The following is a 16,072-nucleotide window of genomic DNA, read 5'->3' as shown; positions in this document are numbered from 1 at the left end:
TGCTTTATAGACCAGGATGGCCTCAAACTCAAGGCCTGACTCTGACTCTTGGATGCTGAAATTAGAGGCATGAGCCATTGCTGCCTGCGAGAAGGTAGCTAGACAATGAGGTTTAAGGAGGTACAAAAATTATTTCACATCACTACTTTTTACCAAATTTTCTTTAAAAAAAAAACAAAAAACAAAAAACGCCTTTAATCCTAGCTCTTAGAGACAGAGGCAGCCAGGTCTCTTTGAGTTTGAAGCCAGCCTTGTCAACAGAGTAAGTCCCAGGATAGCCAAAGATACACAGAGAAACCCTGTCTCAAAAAGACAGAATATATAGTTAATTAATTAATTTAGGCAGGAGCAGTGATGCATTTCTTTAATCCCAGCACTCAGGAGGCAGAGGCAGGCAGATCTTCGTGTTCAAGGTCAGCCTGGTCTACATACAGTAGTGTTCCAGGACAGTCAGAAGTACATAAAGGGACTTTGTTCTGTTTCTTTTGTTTTAATTCCACTGAAGTTGATATCCATTACCTTCACATGGCCATGAGTACATATCAATCCAAATGTTCTAAAACAGAAGGTTTTAAGAAATTCCACTCATTCCAGTGACTCAGACAAAAGGATCAAGAGTTCAAGGCCAGGGACTGGTGAGATGGCTCAGCGGGTAAACGCACTGACTGCTCTTCCAAAGGTTCTGAGTTCATCACATGGTGGCTCACAACCACCCGCAATGAGATCTGATGCCACAGCTACAGTGTTCTTATTTATTTAAAGAATAAATCTTTGGGCTGGAGCGAACAGGGACTGAGTGAGTGGGGCACAGCGAGCAGAGGTCCTAAATTCAGTTCCCAACAACCAGATGAAGGCTCACAACCAACTGAACAGCTACAGTGTGTACTCATATACATAAAATAAATAAAGTATCTTTAAAAAAAAGAGTTCAAGGCCAACCTGAGCTACATAGTTAAAAAAATAAAATGATGATGATGATGCGAGGGAGGGAGGAAGGGAGGGAAAGAAACACAGAAGATAATTCTACAAAAAAGAGAGCAGTCTATTCTAGGAGAATATGAGAGAAGTCTAGACTAGTGTCTAATGAGCATCTTCACCAGCGACTATACCAAGTCTCATATTCTGAGCCAAGCACCATGAGGGTCCCTGGTGGCTGAAACAGCAAGCATGGTGATGCATTCCTGTGACCTCAGCACTCAGAAAGTAGAAGCAAGACTCCAGTGAGTTTGAGGCCAGACACTGTTCAACGCCTTCCCTGCACCAGTTGATGGGGCTGGAGATGAGGCCTGCATTCCCAGCAGTTGGGAGGCTCACAACCACTGCTAAGCCCAGATCCAGGGATCACGTGCCTGGACGTGGTACAGAGACCATACACATATTTAAAAAAAAAAAAATATTAGAGGAAAAAAAGTCAGAATTTAACATTATACTGCAACAGTGCCAACTGCCTTTCCTATTTTTGCTTCTTCACTGGATTCAACTACTGTAATTGGGGGTTGGGGGCAGACAGGGCTTCTCTGTGTAGCCCTGGCTGTCCTGGAACTCTCTCTGTAGACCAGGCTGGCCTCGAACTCATAGAGACCCACCTGAGTGCTAGTGCTGGAATTAAAGGCCTTGTGCCACCATCGCCTGGCTTTTTTTTTTTTTTTTTTTTTTAAAAAGACAGGTTTTCATCATTTAGCTCTGGCTGGCCTGGAACTCAGAGATCTGTCTGCCACTCTCTCCAAAGTGCTAGGATAAAAGGCCCACTCTATGGAACACAGGGCCCCCAGTGGAGGAGCTAGCGAAAGTACCCAAGGAGCCGAAGGGGTCTGCAACCCGGTAAGTGGAACAACAATATGAACTAACCAGTACCCCAAGAACTTGTGTCTCTAGCTGCATATGTAGCAGAAGATGGCCTAGTCGGCCATCATGGGGAAGAAAGNCCCCTTGGTCTTGCAAACTTTATATAACTTGACCCAGTACCAGGGCCAAGAAGTGGGAGTGGGTGGGTAGGGGAGCAGAGCAGGGGGAGGGTATAGGGGACTTTCAGGATACCATTTGAAATGTAAATGAAGAAAATATCTAATAAAAAATTTAAAAAATAAATAAATAAAAGGCCCACCCTACCACACCAGGCTTTTTCAACTACTGTAATAGTTTTGCTGACATTATAAAAATCTTTCAAGGCCGGGCGTGGTGGCACACGCCTTTAATCCCAGCACTTGGGAGGCAGAGGCAGGCGGATTTCTGAGATCGAGGCCAGCCTGGTCTACAGAGTGAGTTCCAGGACAGCCAGGGCTATACAAAGAAACCCTGTCTCGAAAAAAACAACAACAACAAAAAAAAAATAAAAAATAAAAATCTTTCAAAATGCACTGTTTCCTGAAACAAAATTTGCCCTGCCTCGTTCCTTTCCCTTTGGTGCTGAGAATCAAACACCACAGGTCTTCAAGGGTAATCAGCCAATACGCCTCTGCTGAACTGCACCCCACTCCCAAACACTTTCTGAAGGGCATTCCAGGAGGGAAGGTTGCTAAGTAAAAATTTGGTCTGTCCTTTTAATTATTTTTCTGAGGGGAGGGCTAAGTGGGGAAGTCTGGCAAGAATACAGGTAAAGAAGCGCTCCCCCCTTCCCCCAGAATCAAAGGTCTGAATGTTCCGCACTGTGAAGTAATTAGTTGTGAAGAATAAGACAAAAGAAAGCTCTGAAGTAAAAGCTAGGACTTGAAGGACTGAGAAGAGCCCAAGACTGAATGTTGGGAGTATGGCTCAGTATTCTGCACACGCAAAGGCTGTGTGTGCTGCTGTGTTGGCTCTGAAGCCTGAGAACAGAGACAGGGTTCCTCATGTGATCTAGGCAGGAAGCATTTAAAATCACAAACATAAGCTTAAGTGAAACTGTCAAAAGTATGTTCTTTGAAAAGTCACCACACAGGCTATTAGAGGTTTAAGTCTTTATGCTACCAAGTAACTATAAATGTACAGGTGTCTTCACAAAATAAGGATGTATTGTTAAATGAAAAAAGAAAGATACAGAAAACAATATAGATGGTACATGTGAGGGGTAAGTAAAAACTCATTTATATTTGCATAAATGAGAAAATCCGCAAGAAATTAAAAATGACAGAAGTGTAAGGAGCTGAGCAGACAGGGGGCAAGTGTGTAAGTATTATATATACAATTTAAAGTTAATTTATAAAAGGAATTTAAAAATAAAATACCACTTAAGACAATAAAATAATAGTCATCAGAGCAAGTGTATAACAAACAAAGACACTGTGCTATACTGACATCAGCAGATGCGGAGAGAGCCACAGTACTGTATAGAGTCCGTCATCCTTTCTACCTTATGTGAGGTCCAGGGATCCCACCCAAGTCGCCATCCACGCACTGCAAGCCCTTCTCTGCTGAGCCATCATGACTTCCTCACTTGTTTCAGGCTTTTACATACTATACGGGCACTAAAAATATATCCTGTGACTGAGGTGTTTTAGCAGGGTGGCCTTATCCTGATTTCACAATAATAAAATGCAGTTTGTGAGAGACTATGGCAGTGGTATATGCCTTGAATCCCAGTGCTCGGGAGGCAGAAGCAGAATATCATCAAGTTTGAGGCCAGGCTGGTCTACAGAGCAAGTTCCATGTTAGCCATGGCTACATAGTGAGACCCTGTCTCAAAAAACAAAAAAACCCAAAAAGCAAAATAAACAAACAAAAATGTGTCTTGTCCTAAAGTAAATATACTATGTTAGATGAATTTTCAAATTAAGTAGAGAATATACCAAACAAAATATGACCCTTCCTGGTGCCTGTTCAAAATGTCTCCATTTGTATCTGAACAATTAATGAGTTCTCTCTTGAAATCTACACTGCTTGATTAAAACTATTTGGGTTTGTTTTGTTTGTTACTGTTTGTTTGTTTGTTTGTTTGTAGACAGCCTCACACTGTAGCCATGGCTGTCCTGGATCTTGCTATATAGAGATGAACTGGCCTTGAACACCTAAGAGATCCCCCTGCATCCACTATCCAAATGCTGAGATGAAAGATGTATGCCACAAAAGCGCCACCTATAACTTGAGTATTTTCTGAATCTGTATTAGCCCCACTTAGCAGCATTATTTCCATCTCTCCAAAAGCAGTGGAGCTCCAGCCTACAAGGACTGTTCTATGTAAGAATAACACCCAGGATACACCTCCATTTGGAGTATGGGGACCTGAATGGAAATGACCTCCACAAGCTCTTATTTGAATACCTGGCCCCACGTTGTTGGAACTGTCTGGGAAAGATGAGAGATGTACCTTGTTAAAGGAAGAGGTGTGTTGCTGGGGGAGGAACATGCCTGAATGCCTATTGCCATGCTCCCCACCATGAATTCTAACCCTCTGGAATCACGAACTCCCAAATTAAATGTTTCCTTTAATAAGTTGTCTTAGTAATGGTGTTTTATCACAGCAATAAAAAAAAAAAGTAATGAAGACACTGGTGTCAAGGAATACAAGGCAGGGTCTCAGCCAAGGTGAGGGAGGACATTTACCACAGCTGGCCTTGTAGGTCATAGGTATTGAACACAGCCCATCTTCCTGATGAGGACAGATGGGCTACATCCACACACTTCTAAGCCTAACAGTGAGCTTTCATTGTCTAGTCCATAGGAGGCGCTAGATTAAAAAAATTGTGGAATAAGATTAAACTGAAGCATTAGCAAACAACAGGCCATGAGGCATACGTGCCCTATGACTCAATGCTGTAAAGATCCCAGTAAACTGCTGTGCTGTGCGTCTTCCCAAAATTATCTATTGGAGACAACCTTCAACGGTGCTGGGAGGTGCATTGAGGTGCAGCCTTAGGCTGTAAGGACTCCTCATTTGTGAATAGTGGGAGTGGGTTCAGGCCCACCCTTCAGCAGCCTTTCAACAAGGGGTGGTGAGAGACAGCCCTCACCCAATGGGCTTCTTCTTCCCGAACCATCAACCAGTAAATTTTTGTTCACTGTAAATGTAACCCAAGGGTGTAGCTCAGTGACAGAGTGTTTACTTAGCATGCAAAACGGGGAGCAGAAGAAAGAGTAGGTTTTCTGTTACAGAAGACACTAATTAAATATGTCTCTTCACTTTAGAAGTAGAAAACCTGAGCTGGGCGTGGTGGCACACGCCTTTAATCCCAGCAGAGGCAGAGGCAGGCGGATTTTTGAGTTTGAGGCCAGCCTGGTCTACAGAGTGAGTTCCAGGACAGCCATGGCTACACAGAGAAACCCTGTCTCGGGGGTGGGGGGGAGCAACCCTGAATTGACTAGGTAGTACATACCTGTAGCCCAACCACTTGGGAGACAGAGTGCCCAAGTTTGAAACCAGTCGGATCTACAAAGTGACTTCCAGGCCATAAAGCCATGGTTTCAGTGAGCCCCCGTCTAAAATAAATCAATAGGGTCAATAGGTGGTGGTATATGCCTTTAATCCCAGCACTTAGGAGGCCGAAGCAGGCAAATCTCTGAGTTCGAGGCCAGCAGAGTTCCAGAACAATCAGGGCTACACACACAGAGAGAAACCCTGTCTCAAAAAAACAAAGCAAGCAAGCAAGCAAACAAACAAACAAACACTCACCAAAATGGTGCCACTGCAACAGACATAATCCAACTCTGGAAGGGTCTACAATCAGGTCACAGAGAAGAGACAGATCCTGTGCCACTTCTTAGATGTGACTTAAGCAGAATCAAAAGCTAAGCTACTTTTCTCACAGACACATCCACTCCATTGTCAAACATTTGCTAAGGAACTAACTGGATGGCACCACTATGAACTAGGCTCTGCCCAGCTGAGCAGGTGTTTGGGTGACAAGATCGAACAAGACAGAACACTTCTGCCTTTGTTGAGTATCTCTGAAGGATTGGGAGTGTGAGGTGGACGACACTGCAACCATGCACAAGGCCTAGGGTTCAATCTCCAAAATAGGGAATGCATCTTTCTGAAAGGAAGCCAGGCAGGTAGATGATCAGGGAGTAACTCACAGAGATTCAGAAACTGAATGTTCTGTGCAGGGCCTGGCGGTGCAGGGGGTGGCAAGGCCCAGGAATAGGTGATCATTCAGGAAAGCCCCACAGACTTGGGTGACTGGGGCCATGGCCGGGTGGCTTGTGTTCAGAACAGCCTCTAGGCAGACAGACAAACAAAAGACCCGTGAGAATAACTTGTTCCAGAGTATGAGAATGTACTAGTCAAGTGCATTATGACTTTTTGATTAATACATTTCTCTTACATTGTGGTAAAAGAGCAAATAAACTATGAAAGAGTTAAGCATCTTGTTTCATTCTATATAGAAAATTAATGCCAGAGGGTAGGATTGTTAGGGTTAAAACAGCAAGGTGCCCCAAATGCTGGAGAATGTGGTTACAGGATGAGGCAGGCAAACTTACCAGGTAAGAGGAAGAAAGCCGCTCTGGAAAACAGCCAAGCAGCCTCTCCCGTGAGCCCCTCTTTACAGAGCAGGCAAAGCACAAGCACTGCAGCCCTCTGTCCTAGTAAACCTCAGCTTGACCAACAGTCCCATCTTGGAACTTATTCTTGCATTTAAGACTGTGCAATTGGGCTGGTGAGATGGCTCAGTGGGTAAGAGCACCCGATTGCTCTTCTGAAGGTCCGGAGTTCAAATCCCAGCAATGACATGGTGGCTCACAACCATCTGTAATGAGATCTGACTCCCTCTTCTGGAGTGTCTAAAGACAGCTACAGTGTACTTACATATATAATAAATTAATTAATTAATTAAGACTGTACAATGAATGAGGATGGCTCCTAAGAAAGCCTTTGCTTATTCCAGGAATAATCCCTGGGCCGCCTCAGGGGTACAAAGGTTAAACCAAAGCCCTGGGGCTCTGGTCTGCTCTCTACTCTGAAGGGCTCCCTTTTGCCTTCCACTCTGGAGGCTGCCCTTTTGTGGTCTCTTACTCCTCTGCTAAACTCTTGACTGAGGGCTCTACCTTAGGAATACAAGCACTGAGAACGCTTTCACAGCAGGGATCAGAGGGAATTCCGAAGGAGGCAGCTCTCCGACTTGATTAGAATTCAGGGCACCACAAAAGGGTGGAGGTCGAAGTTCCAAAAGCTCTGAGCCTCTGAGACCCACCTTCATTCCTCCTCTACCCACTCACTTATAACTCCTCCCCTTCATCCTCCGTGATCACCTCACAGCACCTGACCACCCCGACCCCTTTCACCCTCCCACCCCCGCCTCCCAGCATCCTTTCTGCCTTCCCTCCTACCTCTCTAGCCACTCTGTGCAGCTTCCCTTGCTGTCTCCTTTCTTCCCAGAGGCCTGAGCTCTTGCTCTTTCCTAACAATCCTGTCAGCCCCATCTCTATTTGTACTCTCTGGTTCTCTATTCCGGAATACATAGTAATTCCAAGGACTATACTGCATGAGACTATTTCAAAAAACTAAAATAGCATATTTTAAAGAACCATAGAGGGAGTTGGAGACATCACTTAGCAGTTAAAAGCACTGGCTGCTCTTCCAGGGGTTCTGAGTTCAATTCCCAGCAACCATCTGTAAGGGTATCTGATGCTCTCTTCTCTTCTGGTATGTCTGAAGACAACAATAGTGTACTCACATATATAAAATAAATCTAAAAAACAGAGAGAGAAAGAGAGAGAGAGAGAGAGAGAGAGAGAGAGAGAGAGAGAGAGAGAAAGAGAGAGAAAAAGAGAGAGATGGGCTGTGTGCTGAATAATCTTGACCCAAGTGAAAGTTATCTGAGAGGAGGGAACCTCAATGAAGAAAAAGCAACATCCATAAGACTGGGTTCCAGACAAGCCTGTGGGGGCATTTTCTTAATTAGTTATGGATGGAGTTGTGAGTGCTGCCATCCCTGGGATAGTGGATCGGGGTTCTATAAGAAAGCAGGCTGAGAAAGCAAAGAGAAGCAAGCCAGTAAGCAGCACCCCTACATGGCCTCTGCATCAGCTCCTGCCCAGGGATACAGAAGTGTAAGCCAAATTAACCCTTTCCTCCCCAACTGGCTTGATCATGGTGTTGTTGGTTTTTTTGGTTGGTTGGTTGGTTGGTTGGTTGTTTTAGGTTTTTTTTTTTTTTTTCAAAACAGGATTTCTCTGTGTTGCCCTGGCTGTTCTGGAGCTCATGCTGTAGACCAGACTGGCCCCGAACTCAGAAATCTGCCTGCCTCTGTCTCCCAAGTGCAGGGATTAAAGGCATGCGCCACCACTGCCCGGTGAAGGCCAGCTTTTTTAAAATGTCTTTTAGTAAGGTCTCTGTTGTCCAGCCTGACTTCAGACTCTTGCCTCTCCCGTGCTCACAAGGATAACAGGTGTTTACCCCTGCCCGCCTGCTTCCCTTTCTATCCGGTTATGATTGGTTTGAGATCATCTCACTCCACAGCCAAGGGCTGCATCAAACTCCAGATCCTTCTGCCGAAGACTCCCGAGTACTGGCATTACAGGTATTTGTCACTACACCTGACCCATTTTCTTTAAATTTTATAAATTCCAGCCAGGCAGTGGTGGCGTACACCTTTAATCCCGGCGCTCAGGAGACAGAGGCAGGAGGATCCTCTGAGTTCCAGGCCAGCCTGGTCTACAGAGTGAGTTAGAGGACAGTTAGGGCTATACAGAGAAACCCTGTCTCAAAACAACAACAACAATCCATGGGGGACAGGGATGTATGCACAGAACCACAGGTACCAACAGAGGCCAGAGGCAGTAGATCTCCTGGACATAAAGATAGTGGCTCTCAACCTGTGGGCCCCCCTTTTGGGGTAGAACTCCAAATGGTTCCCTTTCACAGGGATCACCTAAGACCACTGGAAAACACAGACTTTTACATTACAGTTCATAACAGTAGCAAATTGTAATTATGAAACAGCAACAAAAATCATTTTATGATTAGGGTCACCACAGCATGAGGAAGGTAGAACCCCTGAGCTACAGTGACAGATGGATGCTGGGAATCCAACCGGGAGTGGTATGTGCCCTTAACCAATGAGCTGTCTCTCCAGTTCTATCCGTGCCTATTTTCCTATAAGTGTGGAGGAGAGAACAACCTTTGGATGTCTGTTCTTTCCTTGCACCTCGGGTTCCAAGCACTGAGCTCCCCTGTCGTACATGGCAAGTACCTTACACTAGGCCAGCCTGCCAGTCCACATTAAACATCTTTATAATAGCTGTTTTAAGCTGGGTTATAATGGTTTAGGATGGTAATCCCATCATTTGGAAGACTGACACTGAAGGATAAAGACTTTAAGATCAGCTTTAGCAACATCACAAGACATTGTCTCAAAAAAAAAAAAAAATTCTTTAGGCAGGGTTGGGGGGGTGGGGATGTTAAAAGCTCAGTGGTAAAGCAAAACCCTAAATTCAACCTCTAGTCTCCCCCCCCCCCCAGTAAGAGAGGCAGTTAACTATTAGTAACAAGTCAAAAATGCACTATCTCCCTCACTAGAATGCAAGTCCCCACGCGGCAAGAGACTTGTGTGTCTGACCCCTCTGCCGTACTCATAAGACAATCAATAACAAGGCCTTAATAAGTACACATTAAAGAACACGCACACTGCCTGGTCTAGCATTCTGGACTGACAATGTCCAGCACACTCTGGATTCTAGGAGCGGCCGACTGAGGAAAGTCACTGTTTCAATTCTTTCAATCACAACCTGACACATCATTCAAAAGGCACTGGGGACAGATCATCATACACTAACAAACAGGTTCCGAATTTCAGTTTACCATCTCAACAGGAATTCCAGACCACGAGTAGACAAATCTGTGTGTGAAACTAGGCTTTGTAAATCCTTGTCACTGGGTTTTATGTTTCAAAGAGTTACGTCAATCCCCAAAGCCAGTGTGTACAACAAAAGCAGCTTTCTCTGTCTCTAGCTGACTAGATTTGGAGACAAGAGCATGTATAACTCCCAGAGGGAGGGAAATAAGAAAAGGACACTTCTAGACTCAACAGGTACCACAACTAAGTACACAGGGTACTACAGTGAACCCACAAAACTGCAGAAGAACCAGCTAAGTCAGAAAGCTAGGGCTGACTACACACATTAGCATAAAGAAGTCTAAACAGATTTGACAGAGGGGATCATTCTGCAGTTTAAAAACACATTAGGGGAACAACAGCACTAGCCTAAAGTGAGAATATCTGTGCTGGTAAATACAAAAGACTAGGGATAGAATTCAGTGTAACCTACCAAATATGTCTCCCCAAGAACCACATACAATACAAGCACAAGATATACCTACATATTCCTACTATATATAATGTGCAATTAATAGTTAATATATTTGATTCTATATATAGGGATGGTTTGATATTATAAAACAGGATGAAAATATTACACAATAAGTGATCTTAAACCCAAATGAGGTGGCATCTGGAAAACTAAGGTAGGAAAATTCAAACAGTTCTAGGCCTACTTAGGTTACAAAGATCCTACTTCAAAAATAAAATAAATCTTTAAATGACCTTATAATGGGCATAGCCAGTAATTTGTTAAAATAGCATATACAAAGCTAGACTACAGGAACTAGTAAGACAGCTCAGCCAGTAAAGTGCTTGTCATACAAGCCTGAAGTCCTGAGTGTGGGTGCCCAGCACAGGGCAGGCACATCTATAACCACAGCTGTGAGTGCAGAAAGGTGGATCCCTGGGACTTGCTGTCTGAACTGGCAAGCTCTAGGTTGAGAGAACCTGTCTTAAAAAATAAGGCAGAAAGCCGGGCGTGTTGGCGCACGCCTTTAATCCCAGCACTTGGGAGGCAGAAGCAGGCGGATTTCTGAGTTCGAGGCCAGCCTGGTCTACAGAGTGAGTTCCAGGACAGCCAGGGCTACACAGAGAAACCCTGTCTCGAAAAAATAAATAAATAATAATAAGGCAGAAAGCAACTGAGGAAGATGAGGACGACACTTGTCTTCGACCCGTGGCCTCCTCATCTGTGTGCAAACTCATGCACCACTGGAATTCATTGCTCATATATACACATACAAACTATTGCACCATAGAGCAGGTAGATACACAAAAGTGACAAGAACGAGGACATTTACTAAGCTACACAACACTCTGTCTCCATCTTCTTTCTGTAACTTCTATCAACCATCTGCTGGTTTAATGCCAGTTGGTTCCAACTAGTCTCCACCTGCAATCCGACATTCTATGAGTAGTGTTCGAGCAAACCGTCATCAAGTCCTCCACCTGCTGGAACGGATGAGACGTACATGGAATGTAAAATTAGGTATCACCAAAGCTCAAATCATAGGACAGTGATACATACCTATAACCCAAGCATGTAAGAGGATGACACAGGGCAAATTAAGTTTAAGGCCAAACTGGACTACATAAAGAATTCCAAAGAGGTCTGGATAACACAGTGAGACCCTGTATCAAAACACAAAACAAAAGTGCTTGGCTGATACATATGATGCATACTCTTGGGCAAGCTCACTACCTGCACCTCAGTTTTTCCAAATAAAAGGAAGGATGATAAAAATACCAAGAGACTGTTGAAGACTCAACATGAAATTTGCAACATACTATTACTGTATTAACAATAAATTCTGTTCACTGGCCAACATAACTATTACAAGAGATATCTTAAACTCCTTCCTTTGGGCAGAGAGGACCACCTTCTTGCCCTATGTATTAACTAAGCTCTAAACTTCCATGGAAAGATACCCAAAGTCCCTAAGTGAGCTCCATCTAACTCACTCCTGAAAACTCCACACAGGTTAGCCAGTCAACAAACATGGAAAGCACTTTCCAAGAGGATAACAGAGAACATAAAGATCTTTCAAAGTGCAGCTACTCTTTAAAATCCCAGCTCTTGGACCTTGAGCTGCTTCTACGGCTGCTAAAAATGAAGCCCCAGCAGCACATTAAGAAGGGCAAGCTGTCTGATACTGGAAACATCTGTTACAGGAGAACATTCCAACACAGAAAGCAGGTTGGGGTTCAGTATAAGCCACTTTCTCTTTGGATCACACATGCTGAGAAGGAAGCAGGGAGTATAACCCAAGTTTTCCTGTTTGGTAGACTGGCAGGATTAGCCCTCATTAGTAACAGTGAGGCTGATCTTTCTTATTGACCTGACTGGGTTTAGAATCACCTATTACACTCTAGGTGTATCTATGAGGGAGGGCATTAAGGTGGTTTAACTAAGGAGGGATGACCAAATGTTTATATATCTCTATACTTTTTTACCAGATGTGGTGGCATACATTTTTAATCCCAGGATTAAGGGGGCAGAAGCAGACAGATCTCTTTAAGATCAAGGACAGCCTGATTTACAAACCAAGTTCCAGACCAGGCAGGGGCACCAGTGAGATCCTGTCAGAGAAAGACAGAGATAGAAAAAGAGCTAAGTACAGGATACCTCCTTAAAAGTTCTTAGTCGTGGAGGCCCAAGAGACCCTATAAAAAACACAGCCTACTGTCAACGCTCTTGGTTGCCCACAAGAACCACATGGTAAGATGGTATTGCTGAAGATACACTTTGGTTACAAGATATAAAAGAATTCAAACTGGAAAGGACCTGAAACCTTCCCCCCCCCTGACAACCTTTCACAGTACCAAAAGATGATATGCAGGCTGTTGGAGAAGACAAGAAAACATCAATGGTATCCCTTCAACCAACCTTGCTGGCTACAATACCAACCTGCCAGTAAGATGTGCCCACTGATACAACATTGTGGCATGAATGCTATGGGGGTAACCAACAGCTTTTGGATTGGATATGAGACCTGATCCACAGGAAGAAACTCACACCTGGTACTGTAAAACTGTTCAAAGCCCAGGGGCTGAGAGGTCGCAGGTCTAGGGAGCAACCTATTACTGTTGTTTGTTAAACATGTTGTCAAACTGCCTTCTACTTATGCTTATACACATACATTTAAAGTTGCCCTCTACGTTGGCCAGAAAAGCTTTTCAGCAGTTAATACAAAGACTCACTGGTGGTCCATTATCAACTCCACTTATGGGGTACACTGCAGACAGGCAGAAAGAATGTAGCCGCCAGTAGGCTGAGAAGTGCTGGGAAATGCAGTCACTGGGAGGAGGCATAGCCACGGCACCACCAACTCACTGCAGCTGTGATAATCTCCATGAGATCAAGCCAACAAGATCAGGCAGCATTCTAACCAGCAGGACCCCATAGGTTATTTCCAAAAACTGAGAGGAAATGAAGAGAAGGGAAGTGTTGGAGGTGCCTGGGGAGAGTGGGAGGAAGGAATCTGCGCTTTCTTGAGGAAGTGGGATAAGAAACTGGGGGTGCATATGATCAAGATGTACTGTTTACTTGTATGGAATTGTGAAATAAAGTTTTAAAATCAAAACGACCAGGGTGATGGCACAGGCCTCTAACCTCAGCATGTGAGGCAGGCCCATCTCTGTGAGTTCCAGGCCAAATGTTCTATGCTACACAGTAAAGCTCTCTTAAACAGACTTTGAAAACAAAACAAACTGGGTGTGGTGGTGCATGCATTTAATCCTGGCAATCTTTTGGCAAGCAGGTGCAGAACTAAGTTTGAGGCCAGTCTGGTCTACAGAGCAAGTTCCAGGATAGCCAGGGCTACAAGAGAAACTGGTTTTTGTTTGTTTAGTTTGGGTTTTTTGGTTGTTTGGGGGGGGAGGGAGGTCAACTAATACCCCAGAGTATCACCTATAATTTCACTTTTCCATTAAGTAAATAGTATACTATTTTGCATATTCACATTAGCAAACTACTTTTTTCCTTTGTCACAATGGAGAATAACCTGCAGCCTCACGTGTGGGACAGTACTCACTCAGCCTTACCTTTTTGTACTTTTTTTTGGAAACAGGTTCTCACCAACTTGCCCATCTCATCCTAGCTTTAAATACCCCCTCTCTATAGACCAGGCAGATTTTAAATTTTGATCCTCTTCTAGAGTAGCTGAGATCACAGCCTACACCACCAAACCCAACTTTTGTTCATCTTTTTCTTCTACTTTTAAAAAGAAAGTTACTAGGTCAGCAAGATAACTCAACAGATGGCTCACGCACTTGCCACAAAAGCCAAGTGACCCATCCGAGTTTGATTCCCCCAAGCCCACGTAAAGACAGGAGACAATCAACTCAACAAAGATGGCCTGACCCCCACAAGTACACCCACCTCCACATAATAATGGTAAGTATGTTTTTAAAAGAAAGCTATTGCCAGGCAGGGTTTTTGCACATGTGTAATCCCATCATCAGGAGGGTGAAGCAGAGTGGTCAGACTGAGGATAGCCTGGGCAACCTAGTGAGCTTCAAGCTAATGTTAGCTACACAGTCAAACACCATCAGAACAAAGAAACAAAAAAAGAAAAGTGCCACTCCATCATTAAATAAAATGCTCTGCCAAAGTTTTTTTTTTTTTTTTTTTTTGGTTTTTCGAGACAGGGTTTCTCTGTGTAGCCCTGGCTGTCCTGGAACTCACTCTGTAGACCAGGCTGGCCTTGAACTCAGAAATCCGCCTGCCTCTGCCTCCTGAGTGCTGGGATTAAAGGCGTGAGCCACCACGCCCCGCACTGCCAAAGTTTTAAGCCATTATTTCTGATACACATTTTTATCTGCCTTTTCTCTATTGCCTCCAATTTTAAAACTTCCCCTTTAATCCACAGACTTATTTTGATGGATATGTACAGCAGTTATATAATTGTCAAAGCTCCCTCCTTCCCACAGAAGTGACTGGGTTTCTTCTCGCCCCTCCAGCAGTCCATGAAGCACAAGACCTTGCACTTCCAGCAGTGTGCCCTTAACTACTTCTCTACAACAGTCCAACCTTGGAAAGCTTATCATCTTTTGAGCCAGTTTCTTCATTTGCAACAAACAGAGCCTGTTCTAAGACTCCTGGGGCTATTAGAAATAGCATTGTAGCTGGACATGGTAGCTCATGCCTACAATGCCAGCACAAGAAAGAAGGAAGACCAGGAATTCAAACTGAAATGGTGTTCCACAGACAGACAGATGCACACAAAAGCTTCCTTCTCTTTCTTTGGGTGATGCCTGACTCTGTCTTAGGACTACACCGATAGGACGGTTATCATCAGGCAGACAGAAATGGTGAGTCATCAGCCTTCTCTCCTTCAACACAACTGCATTCCCAGGCTTTTGTAAAGACAGTCCTTAGCACAGTTACAACTCTCCCTTGCAACTTAGCTGCTCGGGAGAGGTGCTGGCTTCCTGCGGAGAAGCCCAACACACACACACACACACACATACACACACACACACACACCATCTGCTCTGTTCAAGACACACTGCTAGGGTGTCTCCCACTTCAAACTGCCTCTGCCCTGTCCTGTCCTACCCTGCCTTGGGGCTCTGCCAGTAGAAAGACCATTACCAGATGTGACTTCTCAAGCCTGAACAAGATCTGTAAGCTAAAATAAATCTCTTCTTTAAAATGAAAAAGTAGTATTAACAACAAGAAGAGCAGTAATAATAATAAGTATAAAATATCTAGCAGTGTCTGGTGTAAAGACTGCATAACCTATGATTGGTAAATGTTTTCATTATTCTACCACTGATAAGAAAGAACGTACTAGTAGCATGCTAAAATTTTCACCCGTGAGTTAAGGATTTAGTTCAGTGGTAGAGCCCTGGTGTTCAGTTCCCAGCACCAAACACCATTCTTAAAACCAGGTGTGACAGTGAAGGCAGGAAGAGCAGAAGTTCAAGGTCAACCTTGGCTATACTGCAAATTTGAGAACTAGACTATCTGAAACAGGTCTTCAAAATATTTTAAGTTGCTGCTATAGTTGTTTGTAGGGAGACAGTGCCAGGGACTGAACCCAAGACTTTTTACACACTGGGTAAGCCCTGTGGCTACCTGAGCTATATGCCCGGCCCTTGGAAATAACATTCTACTATATACTTGTGCTATTTCTGCTTTTTGTATTTTTTTAATTAGATATTTTCTTTATATACATTTCAAATGCTATCCCGAAAGTTCCCTATACCCTCCCTCCACCCTGCTCCCCTACCCACCCACTCCCATTTCTTGGCCCTGGCATTCCCCTGTACTGGGGCATATAAAGTTTGCAATACCAAGGGGCCTCTCTTCCCTGTGATGGCCGAGTAGGCCATCT

At 44.1% G+C, this 16,072-nt stretch overlaps 1 protein-coding gene across 10 annotated transcripts in view; it reads right to left on the bottom strand.

Moving 5' to 3' along the window:
* Add1 (adducin 1) overlaps positions 1-16,072 on the bottom strand; it is a 61,608-nt gene that overhangs the window by 38,232 nt on the left and 7,304 nt on the right. Inside the window, exon 2 of one of the 10 annotated variants that reach the window (XM_029477219.1) lies at positions 11,260-11,363. The exons of the other annotated variants lie outside the window; for them this stretch is intronic. The gene's annotated coding sequence lies outside the window, so the exon portion shown is untranslated. The remainder of the gene's footprint in view (positions 1-11,259; positions 11,364-16,072) is intronic. 10 annotated transcript variants of the gene reach the window in all.

Source organism: Mus caroli, chromosome 5 (assembly GCF_900094665.2).
Source record: "Mus caroli chromosome 5, CAROLI_EIJ_v1.1, whole genome shotgun sequence".
Lineage (NCBI taxonomy): Eukaryota > Metazoa > Chordata > Mammalia > Rodentia > Muridae > Mus > Mus caroli.
This window is presented reverse-complemented; position numbering and strand designations above follow the sequence as displayed.